The sequence below is a fragment of the Prunus mume genome, linkage group LG4 (genome assembly GCF_029339155.1).
Source record: "Prunus mume cultivar Tortuosa linkage group LG4, ASM2933915v1, whole genome shotgun sequence".
Classification (NCBI taxonomy): domain Eukaryota; kingdom Viridiplantae; phylum Streptophyta; class Magnoliopsida; order Rosales; family Rosaceae; genus Prunus; species Prunus mume.
Window position 1 is genome coordinate 3,791,242 of NC_142701.1, and position 27,580 is coordinate 3,818,821.

Genomic DNA, 27,580 nt, shown 5'->3' on the forward strand with positions numbered 1-27,580 from the left:
GCAGATAACAAGAACAATAAACACGTGGACAATGGGCTTCATCAACTTCTATGGTTTTTTATTTTCGTTGTGTTTGGGTTCATAGTAGGATTTTGGGGAGTGTGTGGTTCTTTAGTTATTAATAAGACATGGAGATATGCGTATTTTCTATTCATAGACAATCTACAAGATAGGTTCTATGTGATGATAACAGTCCGCATCAACACAATGAAAGGAAGGCTTAGAGGGTAGATATATATTATTAATATTGTACTTTTTATTTTCCATTTTCAGTTGCTTTTACCTTTTTTTTCTTCTTCTTCATTTCAAAGTAACTAGACTCAAATTTAAAGGATATATGTTGTTTGTTCATAAAGTTGTGGGCATAGAAAAGTATCAAATTAGTCTCAACCCATTTCACTTTTCTTGTTAGCTGTCAAGGTATCAAGATGAATTCTCATCGTTGGTAACTAAACTCCAAATAGTTTTGATGACCTTGATAGCTCAAAATTAAGGTCGGCATGGCCTTAGTTGGAGGGTTTTTTGAGCATCATATTCACTTTAGTTCAGGCCTCTCTACAAAAAGGAACGATCAGGAGACATTCAAGAACTTTGATGAGCGAAAGCCAAAAACGATCAATGCATTGATTGACAGAGCCTCTTTTGCCACTTGTGCATTAAAATAAGGTTTAGCCTAAGTCTGAAAATATCCAGATTTTCTCATAACATTTTCTTCTATAAATACAAGAGTGCCTAGATATGTACTAAACAAAAGACACCCAACCAACCAACCAATTAGACAAAACGAAAACTCAAAAACTTGCCCAGGCTAACCCAAGAAATCAAAGATCACAAGATCTTACAACCTACCGAAAGCAAACAAGCAATCTTCCTCAAGAAGGAGTTCATATAACCAAGAGCAAACCAGGCTTTCCTTCACAAAGCCAGATAAGGTAAAATAAGACAGAATGCAAAAGAGAGTGGTCTCTCTTACAAACTTGGTTCAGCAAATTAAATGAAACAAACAGGAGTCAAGTCTTTCATCATATGAAAACCTCAACAAATTCTCCAAAGACAAAGTTGTCTAGATAACTCAAAACCAACCAGAACAGGTCCTTGCCTGCAGTTTTGATCACTTTTAAAGGCCTCTCTATAACCCAACTTGTTCATAGCTCTGCCAACATGGAACTCGGTATCAATTCCTATCTTCTTTAGTTGAAGGTGCTGATGTGCAATTCCAGTACTGCAACATCTAGTCCAGCCTAATCTTTAATCATTGTATTTCAGGTAGTTTTGCCTGGATTAATTTGTTTTTTAGGTGTTTAAGTTATTCTTTCACGGCGGTTTTATAAAACCGTCATCTTTTCAAACACAATGACGGTTTTCTGTTAAATCGTCGCTTTTTTCTGGTCATCTTTTTCACGTTTTGTAATAGTGTCGGTTGTGTGCAAGTCTATATAAAATAGTCTAGGAAGGTTCTCCAACCAACTTGGAATTGGCCCTGTGATTTGATTAAAACCTGAGCCAAGAACTCTAGATTCTTGAGCTTTGATAACCGTGCAGGTATTTGAACAGTGAGGTCAGAACCAACCAAACTAAAAAGCTGAAGATTTTGGAATCCATCAAAATCAACCATGTCATCATAATGGGTCAATATATAACTAAAGTCCCACACATGCTTGCTCTTCGTAGATAACAATGTTAGGTTTATGTCTTATATTAGGTCATATTGTGTTTTGGGAAATGGCACCTAGAATCCCTTATTTAACTTACAGGTCAATCAAGGAATAGAAGCTACCATCCTAGGGGGAGGATCTATTATCTCTCTACCTATACACCAGTGAGCAACGACACATACACAAAGCAACATGCTAGTGCTGCCTTATAACCTAATGGCTCATGCCTTCCTTCTCTTCCTCTTATTCTCTGACATTATATATACTAAAATTCATGCCTGCAGACAAACTAAACGCAGCTCTCTCCTGTCCTTTGCCTCCACTCTATCTTATCGAACTTTAAATAGGACATCCATTGATTGCTGTCATTAGGAGGGCATCACTTGTGATCAAGATGGTTAGGTCACCCATAGCTCTTACCTTCCAAAAAGCTCAAAGGAGGTATCTCTTCCTCTTCACTTGCAAATCTCTCACATCTCACCCACTTGAACCTTTCCCACAGTTCACTTTATGGTTCACTTGAAATTCAGTTCTTCTTGTCTTTGAATTGACTTGAGATCCTTGATTTGAGCTATAACCGTCTCTCTGAAGAGCTACCACTTTCTTGATTTGAGCTAGTTTCTTGGAAACTTGGAAGATATATGGTGTTATTTAATATGGCATGCATGCCAGACATGGCTTGAGAGTTCCAGTGCTGGTCAAGCCTTACCTTAACATTACATACATTGACATCCTATACATGTTACACTGCAGGAGAAGCATAACCTTTGCAGAAAATCTCATTCTTCGCTCTTCATTCACAAGTCACTACCATCTGTCAACTACATGACCAAACAGATGAACTTTAGAAAAATGGTACATCAAGCAAAAGACGAAAGGCATAAAAGATGACACACTCGGAGTATATTCATGGATATATTAATCGTAACAAAATTTTATTTAAGGCTAGGTGATTAAATTGAACAACATATACTACAAGGTCATGCAGTCTTCAGCCCTCTTTCGTCCCAGCAACGTCAACAAGGTATTGATTCAAATGCCAACCAAATATTTTTGTAGAGAATGAATCTGTCACATGCCGTCGGGCATAGATGCCCATTCTCTGCGCCATCTGTGGGTCTTCGATCAGTTCAGCAATAGCCAAGCAGAACCCTCTGTGCCATCTACGGGTCTTCAATCAGATTATCTTATTTCAATTTTATTTTCCAACTCCTTCCTTTTCTGCTGTTGAGAAAGATGTGATGAAGTTAACCTGATTGGACACTCCTTCCTTTTCTGCTAAACTTTTGAGCTCCTTCAAGTACTCAGCATTTTCTTTCAAGCGCTTATCGAAGCCACCTAAAACATTGGACACGTATTGAATTTATCACTCCCGTATGTGGAGAAGTTATGCACTTCTACCAATCAAATATGAAATAGCATTGGTTCCTTTTGTCGCGTGGCGGGGTTGGGTATTCAACACTAAGCCGGCATAACTTGTCTATTAGCTCAGACAATAATCCAATGTGCATTTTTCCACAGCATCTGCAATTGGTAAAAGGAAACCACATACATCTGAGTGACAAACTCATAAGAATCCCAATTTGACCTAACTGCACATTAAGACAAGATTTAATATCCCAAAAAAGTTTAGACTATAGCTAATACAGTACAAATTTTTTGTATAAGCTAAATACAGATTTACTGAAACTATGGGGCTTGTTTCATTGAAAAAAACCTGGTTTTAAATCTTTCATGAATGGAAATTTTTTGCTGTAATGAGTAATATTTATGGTTGTGCACTGTTCAAGAATTCTATCTTTAGGCAGTTCATACCAGCCCTATATAATGTTTTGATCTAAGAGCATTCTTTAGAATCTTGCCAAGTAAATTTTGAGAGATAAGAAGAGTGTATTATCTATAAGGACTGAGATCAATTGGTATATTTCATTGATATGTTTACAAGTACAGGTCTATGATTATATACAGTTCGAATACAATCCTAATAAGGTAAATACAATCAGTCTTGAGTGACTGAATCAATCCTAATCAAATAGAATAGGAAAGACAGCTTAGCATATATATCACAATTGACTTTCATACGGAGGAGCCGATTGTGTTGTTGATGGAGCAGATTGAGTTGTTGATGAACTGATCTCCTTTGATGTAGGAGATTCCTTAATACGCCCCCACAAGACTGTGGCACCATCGAAGACACCGATCTTGGAACGAAGGAGATGGAAACGAGGACGTGGCAAGGGTTTGGTGAAAGCGTTAGCAAGCTGATCAGTAGTAGAGACATGAGACACTCGAAGAAGACCACGAGTGACACGATCCCGTACAAACTGAAAATCAATATCGATATGTTTCATACGGGAATGTAGGACAGGATTAGCACAATAGAACATGGCGCCAATGTTATCATAGGAGACAACTAGTGTTTTAGGGAGAGGAATGCCAAGTTCACGCAATAAGGACTAATCCATGTGAGTTCAGAAGTGGTGGCAGCAATGGCGCGGTATTCAGCTTCGGTGGAGGAGCGAGAGACAGACCGCTGTTTGCCGGAGCTCCAAGAGATCATATTTCCACCGAGGTAGTCAACATAGCCAGTCGTAGACTTGCGATCATCACAATCACCAGCCCAATCAGCATCGGAAAAGGCATAGAGATGATGAGAGGGGCGACGACAAAGATGAAGGCCAAAAGAGATGGTACCCTTCAAGTAGCGAAGAAGATGCTTGAGTGCCTGCCAGTGAGTCTCGGAAGGAGAATGCATGAATTGGGAGAGCTTATTGACTGCGAAGGAGATGTCAGGGCGTGTAAGGCTTAGGTATTGAAGACCACCAACAAGACGACGGTAGGGTGTGGTATTCGTGGGGGGGGAGCCATCATGGAGCATAAGGGAGTCAGTTGTGGAGAGGGGCGTACTGACAGCCTTTGCACCATTCATCTTGGCATTGACAAGAAGATCATGAATGTACTTTTGCTGAGAGAAGAATAGACCAGTTGCTATGGGAAGAACCTCAACACCAAGAAAGTAATGTAATGAGCCCAAGTCCTTGACAGAGAACCGAGTGGCTAAGAGTTGAATGAACTTCGCCACAAGTGTGGAATTATTACCTGTAATAAGAAGATCATCAACATAAACCAAAAAATAAATTACAATAGTCCCATTTTTGAAGAGAAAGAGTGAGGCATTAGAGATGGCATTGACAAAGCCATGGGAGAGCAAAAATGAGTGTAACTCCTTGTACCACGCCCGTGGAGCCTGTTTGAGGCCATATAGGGCTTTCCTCAATTTACACACATGAGATGGATGATTAGAGTCAACAAAACCAAGCGGTTGGACCATATAGACATTTTCAAGGAGTGTGCCATGAACAAAAGCATTGTTAACGTCCAAATGACGTATTGCCAACCATGAGTCACGACAAGATGCAACACAATTCGTATGGTAGTAGGTTTGACCACCGGACTGAAAGTATCTGAAAAATCAACACCAGGACGTTGGTGAAAACCCTTGGCAACTAAGCGTGCCTTGTACTTGTCAATGGTGCCATCAGGATGCCGTTTGATACGAAACACCCACTTACAACCAATAAGATTTTGAGAGGGGAGTGAAGGAATGAGCTCCCATGTACCATTGCGAATTAACGCATTAAACTCATTGGACATTGCTTGTCGCCAAAGGGGATCCTTAATAGCCTGGGAAACACATGTCGGTGCAATGGAGGAGAGAATGGGGTGTTTAGTAGCAGTCATAGCATATCGGGGATTAGGTTTGTGGATATTGGCTTTGGCACGGGTGACCATGGAATGATCGGCGAGCACAGGAGGTATGGGGGGGTTGGAAGGGTGCGGCTCAGAGGATGGAAAGGTGACAACAGTCCTATTAGGGTTTCTAGTATATGTACGAATTAGGCTGAGGTGGGAAGGTGGCTGGGCTGGGTCATTTTGGGCTGGAGAATGTGCGGGTGGGGTGATTATGGGTGCAGTGGAGGTAGGGGCTGAGGCTTGGGGGTTGGGTGATGGTAAGAAAGGAGCAATGGGGGCCAGTGAAACTTGTGGTGACGGCTCCGAGACGGGGGCAAATGCCGATGATGATGATGATGTGACATGTGGTGGCATTGAAGAAGAAACAATCGGTGCAACAAGCATGGTGGGTGAGTGTACAGGAACATAAGTAACTGGAGGAAGATAGGAGACCCAAGTGTGAGAGTTATCAACAGTGACATGGGGAATGGAGGAAGGGAGGTTGGCAAGAGGAAAAGTGGACTCATCAAATTGAACATGTCGAGAGACAAAAAGTTTGTTAGAGGAAAGATCAAGACACTGAAAGGCACTTTGATTAGGTGAGTAACCAAGGAAGAGACATGGGCGGGAACGAAGAAGTAATTTATTTGAATTGTAAGGACGTAACCAAGGAAAACACAAGCACCCAAAGGTATGAAGACGAGAGTAATTGGGCTGTTCATCAAATAGTTGAGTGAATGGGGATAGATTGTGTAGAAGCGGAGTGGGCATGCGGTTGATAAGATAGGCAGTTGTTTTAAAGGCATAAGACCAATAGGTGAGAGGTAAAGAAGCTTGATGAAGAAGGGTGAGACCAGTTTCAACAATATGACGATGTCGCCGTTCAGCAACCCCATTGTGTTGCGGAGTGTGAGGTGGTGTAAGAAGATGCGTGATGCCATTGGATGAGAGAAAATGTTGGAGTTTGATGAATTCTCCCCCATCATCAGTGTATAATCTAGTGATTTTTCTTTTGAAGTAATTTTCGACAAGTGCTTTGAAGGTGACAAAAGTGGAAAACACATCAGATTTCTTTTTGAGAGGGTAGAGCCATATGTATTTTGTGAAATGATCAACAAATATAACATAGTAGGAAAAACCATCAATAGAAGAGTATGGAGCAGGGCCCCAAACATCACTGTAAAGGAGGTCTAATGGACCATGACTAGTGACAGACGAAGTACCAAATGGGAGCCGATGGCTTTTATTACATAGACAAGAAGGGTTAATGTTTTATTAGTCCCCTAACTTAGACCGAATTTGCATTTGAGTACCTCAATTTTCAAAATGGTACTTGTGGTCCTTTAACTTTAGTTTCGTTTAGACAACTAGTCCCACCGTTACTTCTGTCAATTTTTTCGTTAAATTTAAGGGTAGATGGGTCTTTTCAGTTGGTTTTATTATTTTCCTTGGGTTAATCGTTTTATTAGTCCCCCAACTTGGACCGAATTTGCATTTGAGTACCTCTTAACTTTAGTTTCGTTTGGACAACTAGTCCCACTGTTACTTCTATCAATTTTTTCGTTAAATTTAAGGGTAGATGGGTCTTTTTAATTGGTTTTATTATCCTCCTTCTACAACTTGCCTTCCCTCTGAAATAGACCTTGGAGGTATACTAATCCATCCTGCCTTAAATATCCGAACCAACTTCTTCCCTTGGCTTGGTCCCACAATCCCCTTACCACCCTCAAGCTCATCTTCGCGTCGACTCTATCCGTTTTTGTGACACAAATTTCGACATGGCCATACTCTGGCTCCACCAGAACCACCCTAAGACTTCGTTCAACACCTTTCTTGGATCCACGACGACGGCAGATGATCGGGTTATATCCGTGGCTATGTTTCTTGGTGTGGTTCATGAGTCCCCTCGCGTACTCACCGGCGTTAACACCTTTCCTGGCCCAAACATCGACGCCGTCCGCCATACTCCGATGGTCCGGGCATCATGGCGATGAAGTGGGCGTCTTCACCCAAGGGTTTTCCTAGTTTTCTCAGAAAATCTAAAAGAGTAAAAGTCTTTTTTGTCTCTTAAAACCAACCTGAAAACACCCATCTACCCTTAAATTTAACAAAAAAAATTGACAGAAGTAATGGTGGGACTAGTTGTTTGAACGAAACTAAAGTTAAAGGACCACAGGTACCATTTTGGAAATTGAGGTACTCAAATGCAAATTCGGTCCAAGTTAGGGGACTAATAAAATGATTAACCCAAATCTAAAAGAGTAAAAGTCTTTTTTGTCCCTTAAAACCAACCTGAAAAGACTCATCTACCCTTCAATTTAACGAAAAAATTGACAGAAGTAATGGTGGGACTAGTTGTCCAAACGAAACTAAAGTTAAAGGACCACAGGTACCATTTTGGAAATTGAGGTACTCAAATGCAAATCCAGTTCAAGTTGGGGGACTAATAAAACAATTAACCCTAGACAAGAATGACAAACAGACTCAGACAACTTGGAAGACACATTAACGGAAGCCAAACGAAGGACTTGTTGGAGAATTTTGTGACTGGGGTGACAAGACGACGATGCCAGAGGTTGGGAGAGACCACCACACCCACCAGAGCTTGCGGTTGACAAAAGGATTTGGAAGACCACTCGTACACATCATCCTTATTCAGGCCTCGAAGAAGAGCCGCCCCCGTGCTCAGATCCTTGACATGAAAGAAATCAGGAAAAAGTTCAATAAATGTATTATTTTGTTTATTAAATTTAGAAATAGAAATAATGTCTTTTTGCATAGAAGGAACACAGAGAACATTGGACAAGGTGAAAGATTGAAAGGATGAGGAGGGTATAGTGGTTGAACCGACATGAGTGATACCCAAACCTGAACCATTACCAATAATTATTTGTAGGGGACTTTTTCCTCCAGCAGCTGCAAATGTGTTGGGTGTTGTAAAAGGGCATGATGAAATTGTCCCTTTGCCTCGAGTTCGAAAATTAGGCCCCAAAATACCTTGAAAGGGCAGTAGAGCCTAAGAAGTATTTCGGTTATCTTCACCAACCAAAATAATGGCAGCTTACAGTGTTATTTCTTCATGCTTACAGATAAACTCTCAAGCTCAGCGTGAGTGGCATGTGGCATGGGAGCAAAATCAACATGAGTTTGGTACTAAGAGAAAATTTAGGCTTGCTTTGAGGGAAAAGGAAGTGTTAGGGTAAGGAATGAGAAGTTTTGTAAGAGATTTGGCTAGGAAAGGGAAAATGAAGAGCAGAGTTCTTCCGGCAGCTGCCAGAAGAGCAAAACGGAGAAGAAGATGAACAATGCACGAGATTGCTGGGTTTTTGTAAGTTAGAGAGCAAGCTTGCTCTCTGGGTCTGAGTTGTGGCTAATGGTGAAGTATTTGGTGGTTTAGGTAAGTTTCCAGCTGACAAAAGCTATGCCAGACTCTAGAATGGCATGGCAGAATGGAAAGTGGGAGGAGATAGAGGATTAGGGCACGAAATTGCAGAGATTTCATGGTGAGAGATGAAGCTTGCTCTCTAGATGTGGGTTCCCTCCGTTGGGTAGAAAATGCCTCAATTTATAGCCGCTGGAAGCTGACATTTTCCAAGTAACCCTAATGGTTTCCTTCCCATTTTGTCAAGCCTTTCCCTTCCTTTCTCCCTCATCCCTTCAATCATATTATTTTGGTGAAATTTCCTCTGCCCATTTGCATAAAATCAGGGATTTTGGGTGCTCAAGGTCCTTTTCCCGCAGCTTGTTTCACTCTATTTTCAGCCATCTTTTTTTCTTCTTTTCTTCCTTCTTCCAAGGCTAGGTCTGGTGAGGGAAATAAATAGGTATGCATGCTGGTTCAAATGGTGATCTGCGCTCCAATATCCCTTGTTCATTTGGAAGTTTTTGCTTGAAACTTATTCCTCCCATGTGCTGGAGCTTTCCAGCAGCTTTCACACATGGATATTTTGGCTTTCAACGTGGCTTTTGTTTTCAGCTAGGTGCTGAAGATTTGCAGATATTTTTTTGGGTTGCTTAGGCCTTCTATGACAATAAGTTGGTTTATCAAGTACATGGGCTAACTTCATCAAGTATTGGGCTAGTTTGGTTGAAGTGATGGGCTAGTTTGGTTGAAGTGATGGGCTATTTTGGTTGGAGTAATGGGCTATTTTGGTTGGGCTACTTTCTCTTTTGTGCTCACCCACATGTTTGGGCCTAAGAAATAAGCTTGGGTTCCGAGGCTCCCAAGCAACCTGGAACCTCCATTTCTCGACCCATCAATGGGCCTCATGACAACTTATTACCATCCATACCACAACCCACTCAAGCAAGCCCCAGGCATCTTGCGTGGCTTGGGCCCACTTAAGCTTGTAGCGTGGCATGTTGCTTATTTGCTTGGCGTGGCATGTGTGCAAAGCGTATATGACGAACTTTCGCGTGCCTAAATCAGGTTTCTTCTTGATAACGTATCGCATTGGGCCGATAATTTATTTGGGCCGAAGCGTGGATTTTTTGGGTCTCAACATTAGCCCCCTTGATTATTGGGGCCATGAACGTGTGTTGAAATGGTCCAAATAATCAATTTTCAGCCCAAAATAAATTGTAATGGCATGACATGGCATGAGTTTAGGAGCAACTCAAGGATGACCAGTTAAGCTTCTCTGAAATTACAGCCAGGTCTTTTCCGGGAAGGTTGGAGGGGTCGCAATGGTCCCGCTTAAAACCCAATCCTTCTTAAACACCGAGGGTGTTGCCTTGAAGAACTTTCCTAGACACTGTAATTTTGGAGGTCACTTACTGGAGTTACCAAAAGTTGACCTATTTGGTGGCATGACATATAAGAAAATGCTTGGTGGATTAGCTTAAGATAACTACTTAGCTTACGTGATTTATTTGCTTGAGTGACTAGAGAGGCTTGATTTTGCATGATTGTGGGTTGCAAGAGTTGCATTGACTTGGTATTGGCATGTATGCTTGATGTCGGCATGTATGCTTGGTATTTGGCCTGATGCTTGGCATTGGCGTGTATGCTTGATTTTGGCTTGTATGCTTGGATGCTTGGCATTGGCATGTACGCTTGATTTTGGCTTTGTATGCTTGGATGCTTGGCATTGGCGTGTACGCTTGATTTTGGCTTGCATGCTTGGATGCTTGGTTTTGGCTAAGGTAGCATGGTTTAATATGGCTTTTGGGACATTTAGCATGGTGGATGTCATTTGACAGTAGCCGGACGTGCTAGTGGATGGTGGGGATCCAATCTTAGAGTTGCGGATGCAATAAGCTTGGATTCACCATTGTGTTTGAGTTACAGCACCAGCCTCCGAACACTTTGATTTTAGCAGACAAAACTTTTGTGAAGGTGATGTCGTGCGACATGATGGCTAGATATTGGAAGAATGCTTGAAATAGGGCATGCGCTGGAAGGATGTTTGAAATAAGGCAAGTGCTGAAAGAATGTTTGAAATAGGGCATGTGCTGGAAGAATATTTGAAATAGGGCATGTGCTGGAAGGATATTTGAAATATGACAAGTGCTAGAAGGATATTTGAAATAGGGCATGTGCTGGAAGGATATTTGAAATATAACAAGTGCTGGAATGATATTTGAAATAGGGCATGTGCTGGTAGAATGTTTGAAATAGGGCATGTGCTGGAAGGATATTTGGAATATAACAAGTGCTGGAAAGATAGTTGGAATAGGGCATGTGCTAGAAAAGTGTTTGAAATAAGGCAAGTGCTGGAAGAATATTTGAAATAGGGCAAGTGCTGAAAATGTGTTTGAAATAAGGCAAGTGCTGGAAGAATATTTAAAATAGGGCATGTGCTGGTAGAATGTTTGAAATAGGGCATGTGCTGGAAGGATATTTGGAATATAACAAGTGCTGGAATGATATTTGGAATAGGGCATGTGCTGGAAAGGTGTTTGAAATAAGGCAAGTGCTGGAAGAATATTTGAAATAGGGCAAGTGCTGGAAATGTGTTTGAAATAAGGCAAGTGCTGGAAGAATATTTGAAATAGGGCATGTGCTGGAAAGGTGTTTGAAATAAGGCAAGTGCTGGAAGAATATGGAAAGGTGTTTGAAATAAGGCAAGTACTGGAAGAATATTTAAAATAGGGCAAGTGCTGGAAATGTGTCTGAAATAAGGCAAGTGCTGGAAGAATATTTGAAATAGGGCATGTGCTGGAAGAATATTTGAAATAGGGCATGTGCTGGAAATGTGTTTGAAATAAGGCAAGTGCTGGAAGAATATTTGAAATAGGGCATGTGCTGGAAAGGTATTTGAAACATGACAGGTGGTGGAAAAAACGTGACTTGGCTTGGCATGATTAGTTTGGACTTGCTATGAGGATGTGGATAATCTAATGGTTAAGTTGAATCAAGATGTAGCTTGGCGTGATGAACTTGGGGTATCCCTTCATTGCAATGGTGACAATTTGGCATGATATGGTGATAGCATGGCTTCTTCTCTGTGCTTCCAGCAACTAGAACTGCAAAGTTCCAATTTTTATGATGACTGTGTGGCCCGAAAAGCTTGATCTTGTGATATTTGGTTTGGTTTGCTTGAAATGATTGCATCAAGTGAAATACTTGAGTTGCATGATTTGTGTGGATTGATTCACAAATGCTTGTATTGATGCATGGTGGGTTGAAAAAGAGATGAGGGCTTGAGAGTACATAAGAGAGTTGGGCGCGTTATCCCCTTTACTGGCTTGGTCTTCACGTGGGCAAAATTTTGTTGCCCCTTCCTTTTGAATTTTTTATTTGCAAGTAGCTGCTCTCTTTTCCTTTCATTTGGCATGGCATGCTTTATTTTCTCATTCTCCTCTTTCTTCTTCTTCAAGACCCAAACCCGTGGGTATTGTGCATCAGTACATAAGTCATATGTTGGAAGCTCGGATCAGAAAACTTCCTTGATCAAAGTTGTTCATCTGCTCGAGTACTATGGCCAGTAAAATTTGCAGAATTTTTTGAATTTTTCTGATACCTCAAAGCTGGTTTGCAACTTCTGCATTCATCCATGGCTTGTGAGTTTTTGCAGATTTTTCTTCTGCATGTGTCTTTAACTTATGATGCTCGTATGATTGCGCTTGCTTCACAAAATTTGCTTGAAATTATGTTGTTTATAACATATCCAAAATTGAGGATCATCCACCCATTCTAGTGCTCTCTGCCTCCATTTTTCTAAAGCATGTTCATGAGTTGATGTTGATGCCTTTGTTGCATGCTTGTCTTCTATGCTTGAATGCTTGAGTTCCTCTGTATTTCTCAGAATTTGTGAACTAGAAATCGAATTCTAAGGTTGAGCTTTTGATTTAGGATTCTAGCTTGGTGATAAACAAGAGTTATACAAGCTCACTTGGGTATGCATGCCAAGTGTTTGTCAAAATATCTCAAAGTAGCTTGCTGGCTGTTTTTTGAACTTTTGAAATGTTTCGTTTCGAATCTGAGTTGGAGCTTTTGAGACAGAAAAATGGACTTCTCAATGGTTATGTTGGAATTGGTCTTGCATCACTTGAAGAAAAAATGAATTTTTGGTGGAATTTCATAGTAAGGGTTAAGGTGCTGGAGCTGTACAGTTTCTGCTGCATGGGCTGTTTTAGAAATCTGTTTGACATGCTTCCCTAGCTCGAAATGCAACGAAATTTTGGGAAAATGAAGCTTGATATGTCTAGTTCTAATCTGGAAAGTCTGGGATTTGTTGGTTGTAAGCTTGATTTATAGTGATTTTCTAAAGGTGGGATATTCTAGCTAGGATGGTTGGAAAGCTTGTGTATAAGTTTTGCTTGGCATGTTGCTTTTGCTTGGGAATTTAGCATGTCTTTTCTGTTGGCATTGAGTGCCGATCTGAGTATTGCTAGAGCATGTTCTTGAGCAATATTGTCGTGAGAGCATGAAGTGGAATGGTATTGTTGTAAGAGCATGAATTCTTCAATTTGCTTTGAGATGCCCGAATTGCTTGAAATGCTTTAATGAAATGAAATTTCTTGGCATGTGAATTGGTATCACACCTTGTGAATTTTGTCAAATGCTTGATAGATGAATTTGCTTGCACTTTGAGAAAATTATGCTTCCGGCACATCCATTTGTGTATGAGTACCTTTCCGGCGTCTGATTTTGGCTAACATATTCTCTTGTTTTAGAAGCTCAAAAGCATGATAAAGCATGAGAAGTCTAATTTGATAGCATGAAAGTGAGTCTTGGTCACTTGCAACTTGTCTTTGGAAAACATTATGCTTTAATAGCAATTCTACTTCCGGTACCCCATTTCTGTTTACTAGTTCCCTTCCGGCACTGATCTGCCAACGTACTCCCTTGTTTCTTTTTCAGGCTTGATTGAGAGGTTCCAAAGCATGAGGAATGCCATCTTCTTACTGATTTGTTGGGATCTTTATAGAATAAAGGTGAGTTTTTCATCTTGACTTGCAATATGAAGGCTTATGAAAGATTCGAATTGCTTGACCGGAGGGACTTTGGGTGAGAAAGAGAACAAGCTAGTTCTTGAGGCTGTTTTGAGTTTTCTTCCAAAGATGTGATGAGTTTGTTGAACTGTTGTTGTGGGATAAATTTTACTAGCATGATGTTTGAAATAGGACAGGGGCTAAGAAGATTTGAAATAAGGCAAGCGCCAGAAATTCTTTGCTTGTAGAGTATGAGCTAGAAGAATGGAAGAAAATATGCTTCAGCACCTCTGTTTTTTTTTTTTGTGTGTGCGGTGCACACGTCCTCGCATAGGTGGGGCAGGTGCTGGAAATCTTGACGTTTCTACTGCTGGAACCTTCAAATCCTTCAGCCTTCTAACTTGGATATTTGGGGCTTCTGCTTTAATCTTTTGGTAAGTAACTCCGCCAATTTGAATATTCCAGGAATAAGCATAGACTGGTGCATGGCCTAGGCTTACTCCCCTTGTGAACATATACTTGATTAATTGTAGACTTTGTTCTCGGTTGCGAGAAGTAGGAATGCATGTCTTGCAATGCTTGATTTTTGTTCCGAAAGAGAATTTGTTTGTCATGCTTGTTGACTCACAGGATGAGAACTTTGTTTGTCATGAACTTGGGTCAGAAATTGCATATTTGTTTGAACTCCTTCTTTTCTTTTAGGTCAAGAGCATCTCACAATGGGCAGAGGGCACGCTTCCTTCCCCTCCTTGGGATACCTGATTGCGGCACCTCTTTGCAGCTTCCGCAGCGCCTCCAACTTCTCCTTGCCTGGCACACCCGACATAGCTACCGGCACTTCTCCACAGTTTCCAGCAGTACTACCTCCAACTTCTCCTTACCTAGGCACACCGACACAGCTGCCGACACCTCTTCGCAGCTTCCCGCAGTGCCCCCCTCGTGGTGAGATTATTGATGACAACCATAAGGATGGTGATGCTTCCACCTCCGTGGGGCATTTATCGGAGAAAAGCATGTCTTGGCAAGATTGGGAGAATTCCTTCATGGCGTTCAAAGCCTTCTTTGATAGCGGTGTTACTCATAGCATGAAATCATCGCATGGTTCTGTTTCCTTTGAGACTATAGGATGTATGGATCTTTAGCATGTATAGTTTTATCGTGCTTTGACTGTTGTTTTTTTTCTTTTAACATTCTAACGACTAAGTTGTTATGACTTTGTCATTTGGCATTGAACCACTGAAGCTTGTATTAATTTTTTGAATGTTGAAGGCAGGTTGTAATTCGCATGTCTCATATATATATAGCTTGGTTGGCAAAATTCGTCTTTATGAACTGTTTGAGATTTTCTGACAGGTTGGATATCCTTAAAAACAAGGTAGCTGCCAAAATTTCGACATGAGCGGAATTTTTAAAGTTTCTTTTGCATGGTTTATCTAGCCTCTGGGTTTGAAAAGCAGCTTCTTGCCTTCCTTAAAAAGGGCCAGACTAGCATGTGCATGATTCTTACCAAGGTTTTATAAAACTCCCAGTTGTTGTTCCAACACCTCAAGATTGCGTGCTTCTTTGTAATAGATCAGTTTCTCGTGCCTTATGCTATATTTTTTTTGCTTAAGCGTGATGCTTGTTGATGGTTCGGGACCCCATCCAAGTGACTTTGCTTGGCATGGTTACTGCTGAAATGCTTAGCTTTTAAAAGGGAAGTTTGCTTGTCTATTTTCTTTTTCTTTTCAAAGAACATGTTTTGCAAAACAAAAGAAGATAAAAGTAAGGAAAGAATTCTAGAGGCTTTTTTTTTTCTTTTTCCAAAATACTCCATTCTCATTGCAAATATCGTTTTATACCTTGGCATGCAATAATGGTGGTGCATTCTACCAAAGTTGTGAAAGCATATGGCGAAAACACAAAAGGAGTTCATCTTTGAAATAAATTTGAAAAGCCAAAAACAAAAGGATAGGTGCAAAAGCAACTCAGTAGTAAGGCTTTGAGCCATTTTTCATTGATAAATACCCCAATCAAATTAAGCCCCCAAGTATGAAAGGGCCAAGGAGCATACATGACATGCAATAGCATGAAAGCTTGTGGCTTATGTTGGCATGTATTTGGCATGTGTTGTACTAGGCTGCCATGCTCTGTAGAAATATTTAACAGAGCCACAGCTGCTGATTTGCATGCGACTCATAACCCAACTAATCATAGAGTGATTTGCGGCTCTTATGAGAGGTTACAGCAGCTGTCTCTTGATTATCTTGTTGACCAAATGAAGCCCCCAAGTGGCGCTCTTCCTCTTCACTCTTCCAAGCTTCCTAGTTTTGGCTTAGTTTCTTTTCTAGCATGGCGATGACATCTTCATGGGTGACAAAAGATGGCCCCTTTTGTTCAAACCCCCTTCCGGCAGCAGCAGATTCCTCTTTGAGTGGTCTTTTGTTTTCTTTGCTTGGCTTGGAGACTAAACTTTTAGCTCTTTGATTGTGTCCACCATCTCCCTCTGGGTTTCCCCATGGCATGGATGGCTGTAACAAGGTCTATGAGGGTGAAAGCTCCCTCACTTGCATGTTCTTCTTTTCCATGTGAGACATTTTGCCTTGACTCCTAGTCACCGTGGTCCAGCTCGTCTTGGGAAGTCATGTTGTCGCTTATGGTCTTCTTCTTTGGAGGAATCAATGAAGATAATGGCCTAATCCCTAGCAGAGTCGCCAATTTATGTAGGGGACTTTTTCCTCCAGCATTGCAAATGGGTGGGCTCTGTAAAAGGGCAAACTGATAAAATTGTCCCCTTTGCCTGAGTTCAAAAATTAGTCCCCAAAATACCTCGAAAGGGCAGTAGAGCCTTAGGAAGTATTTCGGTTATCTTCACCAACCAAAATAATGGTAGCTTATAGGTTATTTCTTCATGCTTACAGATAAACTCTCAAGCTCAGCGTGAGTGGCATGTGGCATGGGAGCAAAATCAACATGAGTTTGGCACTAAGAGAAAATTTAGGCTTGCTTTGAGGGAAAAGGAAGTGTTAGGGTAAGGAATGAGAAGTTTTGTAAGAGATTTGGCTAGGAAAGGGAAAATGAAGAGCAGAGTTCTTCCGGCAGCTGCCAGAAGAGCAAAACGGAGAAGAAGATGAACAGTGCACGAGATTGCTGGGTTTTTGTAAGTTAGAGAGAAAGCTTGCTCTCTGGGTCTGAGTTGTGGCTAATGGTGAAGTATTTTGTGGTTTGGGTAAGTTTCCAGCAGCCTGACAAAAGCTATGTCAGACTCTAGAATGGAATGGCAGAATGGAAAGTGGGAGGAGATAGAGGATTAGGGCACGAAATTGCAGAGATTTCATGGTGAGAGATGAAGCTTGCTCTCTAGATGTGGGTTCCCTCCGTTGGGTAGAAAAGGCCTCAATTTATAGCCGCTGGAAGCTGACATTTTCCAAGAAACCCTAATGCTCCGTTTGGATGAAGGAATTGCAAATTACATAGAATTTTAAAATGACGGAATTTAGATTTCCGTCATTTCAATTTCTGGCAATTGAAGATTTCAGTGTTTGGATTTATGTATGTCGAATTTTGTAAATGACAAAAATTGAAAATTTCAATGTTTGGATAGCTCATGTAAATTATAAATGAAAGAAATTAAATATTTCGAAAGAACAAAAAAACTGATAACCGACATAGAAGGTATTCCTCGAAGTATGAAATAACATATCGTTTGATGAACTAAATAACTCAACTTAAACAAACAAAGCATATTAGCAAACCAAATCACTCCCCACGTGCAATGAACATCAGTAACATACTTTTTTTTTCTCAATTGGGAGTGCCTATGGAATTAGAACTAGAAGCAATTAGCAATCAAGACCCTGATACTTCTTTTTCACTTGGCAAAAGACCAATGACCAGAGAAACTGAAAGGGCTTTGATTAAAAAGTTGCAAACAAAAGTATAGGAATAAATGATGAAATCAATGAATCACTATCATAAGACTTAATTTAAGTCCCAAAGAATGAAGGAGCACCTTGGCCAAGCTGTATCTTACGAGCAAGTTGATGTAGCTTACAATCAACATCTAATGGCTCACACAAAGCGATAAAGCTAACAAACAACTACAGAGCAAGGCGATAACACAAAGTGATAAAGCTAGCAAACAACTACAGAGCTATACCATAAACACCAATCACACACCAATATCCATGGGCATAGAGTATTTTGTTAAAACTTCCCAAAAATCCAGCCACAATGCCACAAAGATCACAAAACCCATTCAACACATTCATAAATTTAGTCAAAAACACCCAATTTTGATAGCCATTCAAAAACCATGGTAACCCTAAAATAAAAATATATATAAATTGAAGGAGAGAAAGGCTTGAAGACTAACCTTCAAACTTGATCCAAAGAGCCATGTAACCCAAGAAGAACTCATTCTCCTTACTTCTCTGGCTATACTCAGTTTCATAGGTTTTTGGAGCTATTTTTTCTTTTCTTTTTAATGAAAAGTTTGGTGGGTTTTTTTTTTATGTAAGTTTTGGCACACTAGGAAATATGAATTCCCGCACTACGGAAATTGTGAAATGACGCATATTTTGGTGGAAATTAAACTTGGGAATTTGATACCTCAATTTCCATGAGTTTTTCCACGCGTCATTTAATAAGTTCCGCGTTTAAGTTGCCAAACAAGGGAATTGTCAATTTCTCTTCTTCAATTCCCGACTTTTACCTAAATTCCGAGTTATTTTCCCTCATCCAAACGAAGGGTAATGGTTTCCTTCCCATTTTGTCAAGTTTTTCCCTTCATTTCTCCCCTCATCCCTTCAATCATCCTATTTTGGTGAAATTTCTTCTGCCCATTTGCATAAAATCAGGGATTTTGGGTGCTCAAGGCCCCTTTTCCCGCGGCTGTTTCAAACTCCTATTTTCAGCCATCTTTTTTTCTTCTTTTCTTCCTTCTTCCAAGGCTAGGTCTGATGAGGGAAAGAAATAGGTATGCATGCTGGTTCAAATGGTGATCTGCGCTCCAATATCCCTTGGTCATTTGGAAGTTTTTGCTTGAAACTTGTTCCTCCCATGTGCTGGAGCTTTCCAGCAGCTTTCACACATGGATATTTTGGCTTTCAACATGGCTTTTGTTTTCAGCTAGGTGCTGAAGATTTGCATATATTTTTTTGGGTTGCTTGGGCCTTCTATGACAATAAGTTGGTTTATCAAGTACATAGGCTAACTTCATCAAGTATTGGGTTAGTTTGGTTGAAGTGATGGGCTATTTTGGTTGGAGTAATGGGCTATTTTGGTTGGGCTACTTTCTCTTTTGTGCTCACCCACATGTTTGGGCCTAAGAAATGGGCTTGGGTTCCGAGGCTCCCACGCAACCCGGAACCTCCATTTCTTGACCCATCAATGGGCCTCACGACAACTTATTACCATCTATACCACAACCCACTCAAGCAAGCCCCAGGCATCTTACGTGGCTTGGGCCCACTTAAGCTTGTAGTGTGGCATGTTGCTTATTTGCTTGGCGTGGCATGTGTGCAAAGCGTATATGACGAACTTTCGAGTGCCTAAATCGGGTTTCTTCTTGATAAGGTATCGCATTGGGCCGATAATTTATTTGGGCCGAAGAGTGGATTTTTTGGGCCTCAACATTATTTCATCAGGACCATCATATGGAGAGGCACCAGAGAGAGTGTTGACGTTAGAGGTAACATGGTGAGAGGCACCGGAATCAAGCAACCATGTTGGAGAAGAGGTGGACCTACCATGGGTGGTAGGATTGGCCACTGGCTGATTGTGAGGTCCATATTGGAGTTGGGGGCAGCGTTTGGCACTATGACCTTGAGTGCCACACCATTGACAGAAACCACGATAACCTATGCTGTTCATGTGGGTAGAGCGACGACTATTGTCAGTGAAAGCTGGTTGGGTGGGCCCGTAGGAACCACGAGATGGATTGCGAGAGGCAAAGGACCCACGGTTGGAGTTGGAGTTGTTAGAGCGATAGCCACGGTTTGAGGTGTGGGAGGGAGATGTCTGAGTGACATTGGCAGTGATCACTGGGGTAGCAACAACGGTATCATCACGCTTGAGAGCGACTTCATGTTCAATCAGCTTGTCATGGAGGTTTTCAAAAGAAATTGAGGTGTCACGGGAACGAACCACCGCAACAATTTCCTTGAAGTCAGATCCAACACCATTAAGAATGTAGAGGAGGAGATCGTCATCGGAGAGGGGAACATCAATGATGGCGAGTTCATCTGCAATAACGCGGACTTCTTGCAGATACTCGGAGACAGACTTGTTCTCACGGCGCAGGAGAGTAAGGCGTTCTTTGAGACCAAGAACGCGGGCATGGGCTTTGCTAGCAAAGAGACGGAGAAGCTTGTCCCAAGCCTCCTTGGACGTCTTGGCAGAGGCGATAAGGGAGATGACCTGCGGTGAGACGGAAGCAAGAATCGCATGGAGAAGGAGTTGATCTTGCCGAATCCAAAAGGTGCGAAGCACGGGTTGAGTGGTTGATGGGCAGAGACGAGAACCGTCCACATAACCCATGAGGTCGTAGCTGTAGAGGAGGGCGTTGAATTGAGCACGCCATGATGGGTAATTGGTGGGTGTGAGTTTCACGGGTAGTTGGGCGGTAGCGTTGATTGTGATCAAGGTGGGAGTGGAGGAGTTGATCTCTGGTACAGGGATGGTTGCAGAGGCGTCAGTGGCCATGGATGAAGACATAGAAGAGAGGGATCAGGAAAAAAAATTTGCTCGTTGGAGTTTTTGGGCTGTGATACCATATAAGGACTGAGATCAATTGGTATATTTCATTGATATGTTTACAAGTACAGGTCTATGATTATATACAATCAGTCTTGAGTGACTGAATCAATCCTAATCAAATAGAATAGGAAAGACAGCTTAGCATATATATCACAGTTGACTTTCATACAGAGGAGCCGATTGTGTTGTTTATGGAGCAGATTGAGTTGTTGATGAACTGATCTCCTTTGATGTAGGAGATTCCCTAATATTATCCTCCAGTCAAACTAAATTCATTTTGACATCTCAATATATCTTGACATATGTCACACACACACAACTAACTAAGCACTAATATATTGTAATAACAAAAGGAAATTTGAACATCTATCCAGGGTTTCGATTCGCAGGTATGTCAGACAAGTTTGCTTTAAAAGAGCCATCTGATACTAAATCAGATAACAGCATAATAGTTTACTGCTATTCATTCTACATAAGCTTCGTTTTCTTCCACAAATAACAACTCCAGGCTTGACTAGGAATGTAGGCCATCACAAGCCCGCTACATAATCTGAAGCAATCCAGTAGTGACACCTAAATTCTAGATATAACATCTACAGGCTAATGTTTCATAATTTATTGAGAGAAAAAAAATGTCTTTCCACGTCGGGATATTATAGTTAAATTGCAAGATCCATAAAGCTTTCAACACACAAATGAACCTAAAGGGAAAGCTTAATATCACAACCACGTAATTACTGCATGCTTCTGCTTGGTTATTGATAGTCTATTAATATCATATGGTCTTTCGACAAGGTTATATAGTAAAGAAGGAACACGCATATCCCTATAAATTATTTTTTTTCTCTTACCTATTAGTTGATAACTTAGTATAACACGTCTATCAGTAAGATTAATAGATTACTCACTGATAGGAACTTGCCTGCAATTTTCAGGGAAGTTTCAGTTAGATTAGGAACTTGAAGCGCATCTCTTTCAAGGGTACAAAGCATAGCGAAAGCTGAAATTTCCAAGTCTATATTCTTTTTCATCTCAAAACAGTTTATCCACAGAAAATTTATCCTACAACAAGGAAAATATCAAAGCACGAAAACAACGGTAAGCTACCACATAAAATTCGGAAATGAAAATCATCAAGGAAACTGTAAACCATATACAAACATGTTCGTTACTTATACGAATTGGTGGGTTCATCAACTGTTTCACATTAACAGCTGCGTAAAGACTGGCTGAATTCCTCATGCGTTAAGATTCTTAAATGTCTTTGCAAACATAGATGCTGTGAATTCGCTATTAACAAGAATCTTATCTGCCATTCCTGCAGCCATACTTAATTTTTTTTTTTTTTTTTAAATCAGTGAGAAATATTTGTATGATCACTGCAAAAGAACACTAAAAAGGTGCACAAGACACATCAGATAAATACGATAAAGCCAAGATATGGAATGAGACCAGTTGTCATTTCTTCTATGAAATCTAAAGGTTTCCTATATGTACTCCTTGAAATAGTGTGTGTGTGTGTGTATTGAGCTAGCAATAAATCTGGAAAATGACAATAAAACAAAACCTGGACATAAAGATGTAACATATTAAACAACATGATATCAAATAGGTGCAAATACCTCTGTTGTCTTCTTAAGCTTTAGCATTGGGATGACAACAGAAACCTGATCTGCTAGTATTACATCAAATGATGGCCACAGGACCAGCACACAGAGAGCAACAAAAAGGCACCGTAGAAATGCACACAAAGCATGAAGACGATAGAATATATGTAGGGGTAGGAAAGCACCATATACAGTAACAGGAAAGATACTGGGAAACCAGATGACATTGAAACATCAAACAATGCACTGATTTTAAATGACAGTTGAACACTGTGAAATTAAGAAATAAGTGATAGGATTTTTTAGTACCTGTGCAAACAGGGTTAAAACCACGTAAAATACTTGCAAGAATACAAGGCTATTGTAGTATAGATGCTCATGCAAGGTCGTTTTCCACAAGGACTATTTAGCAATTTATGTGAAAACAATTTCTAATTAACTACCTAAAATTAAAAGTAGAGAAAGATGAATATGAAGTTGGTTGATTCTAAAAACAAATATTAAACAAAAACAAATACGATTGAAGGAAGAAGTTTTGAATATCAATTTATAAAAGCACTAGGGTTCCACCATCACCTAGCAATCCTATGAATTTTTACCAATTACTTATGATTTGCACATGCCACTTTGAAGGTTAGGTTTTCCTAATTTATATTCTACTTGGAACCTCCAACATAGAATGTATATCTAACATGCAACCCGTCCGGACGTTCGGATCAAATCTGAACATGAAAGACTCATTAAGTTTTGTGAAAACTCTTTGAAAAACCATGCAACCCTCAAGAGCGTGATGTTCCCCTTAAGTGAACTTACAATTATTAATCACAAGAAGCTAGCATCAATTTCAGGGAACCTTCTGACCAAAATTGCATCTAATTACTTTTTTAAAGGTCCTAATGGTGATCAGGCATTAAGACAATCAGATAGTTTAAAACAGTGATTAACAATTCAAAGCATGCATGCACTCAATCATAAGCAATTAAATAAAAATCGCATATTCATGCTAAGGCTCAAGGCTTCACCCTAGCAAAAGAGATTTAGTTACGCATGCTCATAATTGAAATCCAAGAAAATATCATTCGAGTGAATAAAAAAGAAAACACCTAAAAGTCGCGAAAATCCAAAACCCTAGTAATTGCTCCAAAAGCCAAAAAGAAGTTCTAAAAGGAGTCCTTCAAATTGCTGTGAAAATGAGCTTAAATACCTCCTAAAACCTAGCTACCCAATCCCCACAAGGAAACAAAGTTAAAATAAAAAAAAGACTAGGAAATAAAGTCCAAATTGGATTAGGAGAATCTGCCCACAATCTGCCCAGCCACGTTTTGGTCTCAAATTTCCTCCAAATCTGGCCCAAGATAGCTCGTTTTAAAGATAAAAATATTCCAAACACTTCTCCAGAAGGCCACGAACCCATCCGAGGTCATCATGGGCTCCCAAAATGCAATACAAGCCCAAAACGTCACTATTCCAGTACTGCACATCGCTCCTTCATTTATTCACCAGGAAATCATCGCTTGATGGAAAAGTCTGATATTTTGATACGATCAAGCTAAGTGACTCACGTACGTCCTCCAACTAGAATTACTCCAAAATTCGTCCATTTGATTATGTTTTGCTCCAGAGGAAGTCGAAAGACCTATATTGGAAATATAAATCAAAATATCAAAATTTTTCCATAATATTAATCAAAATATACTAAGAATAATGTTAAATATATAATATAAAATCGACTCATCAATAAGGACAAGGAAAGAAAAGAAAATTTGATATGTTTGTTCTAACTATGTATATACCATCTTCCAATCCCACAGTGTAGCATCCATTCTCTATGTAGTACCCTATTTGATGAAGTTCCTATAGCAGGTCTGTGTTTCTAATCCTGTTTCTCTCACACACACCAAGACGACTTGAAACTGTCATTTTCAACATTTTATTGTAAAGTAGGTCATCATGTAAATCTTTCATTCAACTTTCAATCAAACTTCCATATGAAAAAGAAAAAACAGAGCTACTCTTGTTCGATGTTGTGTACCATACACAATCCAACCTCAAGTAAACCCCACTACTATTTTACACGGATGCCATGAATCCATAATATCAAACATAAAATTGAAACAGAGAAAGCACACACACCAGAAACAGTCTCCTCAGAGCATCGATTTTTGTCATGGTGTGCAGTGAAAACGTGAACTTATGCCCAGCCGCATCAACATTTAGTCTTTCAGCTCCACCTACACATCAAATTCATAAATACAGCCTTCAACAACAATAGAAAGAAGAAGTAGAAATTACCTATGCCCAGAAAATAATAGCAACGTTCAACTATTTCTTCGCCATTTTCAGCTCTCCAATTCTCTGCATTGACAGAGGCGGCCCATAGCATGTGCAGGTGTATGACGCATTGCCCCCAAATTTTAGGGACCTCCAAATGTTTTTAAAAGCCCAGCAAGATATTTTTTTTTTTTATTCCAAAAATATTATTATTATTTCCTAATTTTTGAGGGCCTCCAAATGTTTTTAAAAGCCCAGCAATATATTATATTTTTTTAATTCCAAAAATATTATTATTATTTCCTAACAGGTAGATATTTGTTCCTTCTTGATTCTCCCGTCTTCCGTCCAAAACACGCAATCTTCTTTACTCTTTGGCAAGTCAGAAGGCGTGCTGTGTGCATCTCTCTCTCTCTCTCTCTCATATTAGAATTTAGAAATTATGTTGCATTCGGAATTAGCCATCATATCATTGCAAGAAGAAACCTAAAAAATCAGGTGAATCTCTATCCCTAATTTTTCAATGCTTTTCATATATTGTTTTTGTAATTATTTTAATAGACTTTTTGTTTTGTGAACATCAGCTGAAGTGAAACAGTCAAAATCAATGAAAGCTGCAAAAATCAGGTTCTATTGTCTTCTTTTTCTTTGTTATGATGTGTGTTATTTTGCTATATTAGAAAAATGTTTAAAAGAAAACACTCATCTGGATATAGAAAGCGCCAACAAAAGAGAAGAGTTGAAGAATTAACTCAATCTCAGAGAGGTGCTCTTGATAAATTCATTATTAAAGAACCACAAGGTTTAGTTGAAAATCTTGAAAATGTAGGTCATGATGAACAGGCTAATGAAATGTGGAAAACTTAGGTCATGCTCATGTTGAAAATGATAATGTAATCAATGAGGAGGAACAACCAAGTCAATCTATTCCTTTAGATATTTATGATCCTAGGACTTGGGATGGTCTAGATTCAAAATCAAGAGATGAATTATTGGCAAATGGTCCAAGAAGAGATCTATCAATTGAGAAGGGACCTAGTGATAAATTTTCTAGACATTTCTCCTCAACGTTTTACACTCGTTATTTATCAAATGGAGATAAGTATGATAGGGAATGGCTGGTGTATTCCAAGCACTTGGATAAGGTGTTTTTCTTTTGTTGCAAGTTTTTTAATAAGAGCCCAAAAATAAATTCATTAGCTAATGAGGGGTTTAATGATTGGGTACACCTTAGTGTGAGACTTAAAGAACATGAAACAAAGTGGTGAGCACATGATTAACATGAACACTTGGATTGATTTGCAAATGCGAATGCAAAAAAATGTTACAATTGATAAACATGTTCAGTAGCATATTAATACAGAGAAAGAACATTGGAAGGGTGTGTAAGACAATTTATTGTCTTAATCCATAAAAGGTGATCTTCTAATCCTAAGAGGATTCGGGTTTTGGTTTGATCAGGAGATACACTAAAAATCTTTTGATTCCTTTCAAAATTACCCTTGTTTTAGATTTACTTTGAGTTTGTCCCTTTGTTGTACTTCTACTTCTGTTTTCCGTTAACGGGAATTTACCACGCGCCAATTTAATGGCTATAATATTTAAGTCTGAAACTGCGTCCAAAACGATTCAGACTTATAGTATTGTTTGGGCCAAAATTGACACACCCAAACAAATAAAATTAGGCCCGTAATAAAGCTGCAAAAAATCAAAGAAAGATGGAAGCCCAAAAACTGTAAGAGACCCAAGGCTCATCAGAGCAAACAAGGTTGATTTGGGCCTCACAGCCCAATATAATAGGAAGAGGGAGCCTGTAGGAACAATCCCACGTGACATCTCCTGGATAAAGAAAAGTCAAGCAATGGCAACTGTCATAGAAGAAGTGATTGAAGGGTTCGTGACATCAAATTGATTCTGAAGAACTGAAGATCAAATCCCTCTTACATACATATATATATATATATATATATTCAGAGATTTTTCTTCTGTCTTTTCAGAGAAGGTAATTCTCCCAAGAAGATAAGCAAGTTACAATCTCGAGAGAGGATAAGCAGGAAAGCAGGGAGCTGTCCAGAAAAGGAATCAAACTAACCATCACGGGTAAAATATCACAAGGGGCAGTTGAAATTGGGAAAGAGATTAGGTTCCTTTTCAAGAAAATCAGGGAAGTGATTGCCTATTTGAGAGCCTATCTGCCAAAACTGAAGAAATCCTATTTTCTTTCCTTCCATTAAAGAAGAAAAAAAGGGGGGAGATATCTTTGCCGCCCAATAAATAAACACAATCACCCTACTCCAGAGAAGAAACAGTTTACTATAAATACAAGAAGGAGTGAACAGGGTAAAGGACACCAACACAACAAACAAACAAACACAACAAACAAACAAAGACAACACAAAAACAACAACAAAAAATCATCACTCAATCAAACAAAGATCCTACACAAGGAAAACCGTCAACAGACAAGTTCAAAATCAACCAACAAGCCCACTTGAATTTCAAGTGAAACCAGCTCCAGATCAGGATCCACAAAATCCAGATTTAAGAAACAAGTCATTTAAAACGAGATTTCTTTCGTTACAAATTTGGTTCAAAGAAACCAAGACAGGCAGGTTTGAGTCTCCTCCAAATATGGAAAACCTCAACAAAATTCACAGCAGTCTCTAGCCCACCAAGCCCTCAAAAGCCTCCTGCCTGCAGATTGAGAAAATTGCGCTTACGCCACTCAAAAGCCTCACAAAAGCTTAAGGTACATTGAAGCTCGCGAATCAACCTTTGGTATCGGTTTATAATTGAAACACGGCAGCCAAGGTTGTCAACGGTCCCCCCAAGCGTCTCGAAATCCAGCCGGGCATTTCATCCGACCGAAGAACCTTCCATCTCGTAAATGGAGTTCCAATCAGTATCTTCATCTCTCTAGCATGAGTATTTATTGTTATAGTTTTGTAAAAGGCGATCGCTTAAAAACTTTAAATCCCATCAACCATTCTGGCCAGAACAACCTCTTTATACTAAGATAAATTGTTAAAGTCCTCACCAGTCTGAGGCAAGAAAAGAACTTACTTGGGAGATATTCCTCACCCAAATTCACAATCGTTTGTTTGCAGAAATCAGTAACTTGGGGCGCAAGTTATCCATTCCAAACTAAGTCTGCTAGAATTTTTATTACTAGCGTGGCACGCTCGCACACCAAAGAAA

The 27,580-nt window shown here is 39.8% G+C and overlaps 1 pseudogene; it reads right to left on the bottom strand.

The window, feature by feature from the left end:
* Positions 1-2,572: 2,572 nt before the first annotated feature.
* LOC107880806 (uncharacterized) lies at positions 2,573-26,939 on the bottom strand (annotated as a pseudogene).
* Positions 26,940-27,580: the final 641 nt, after the last annotated feature.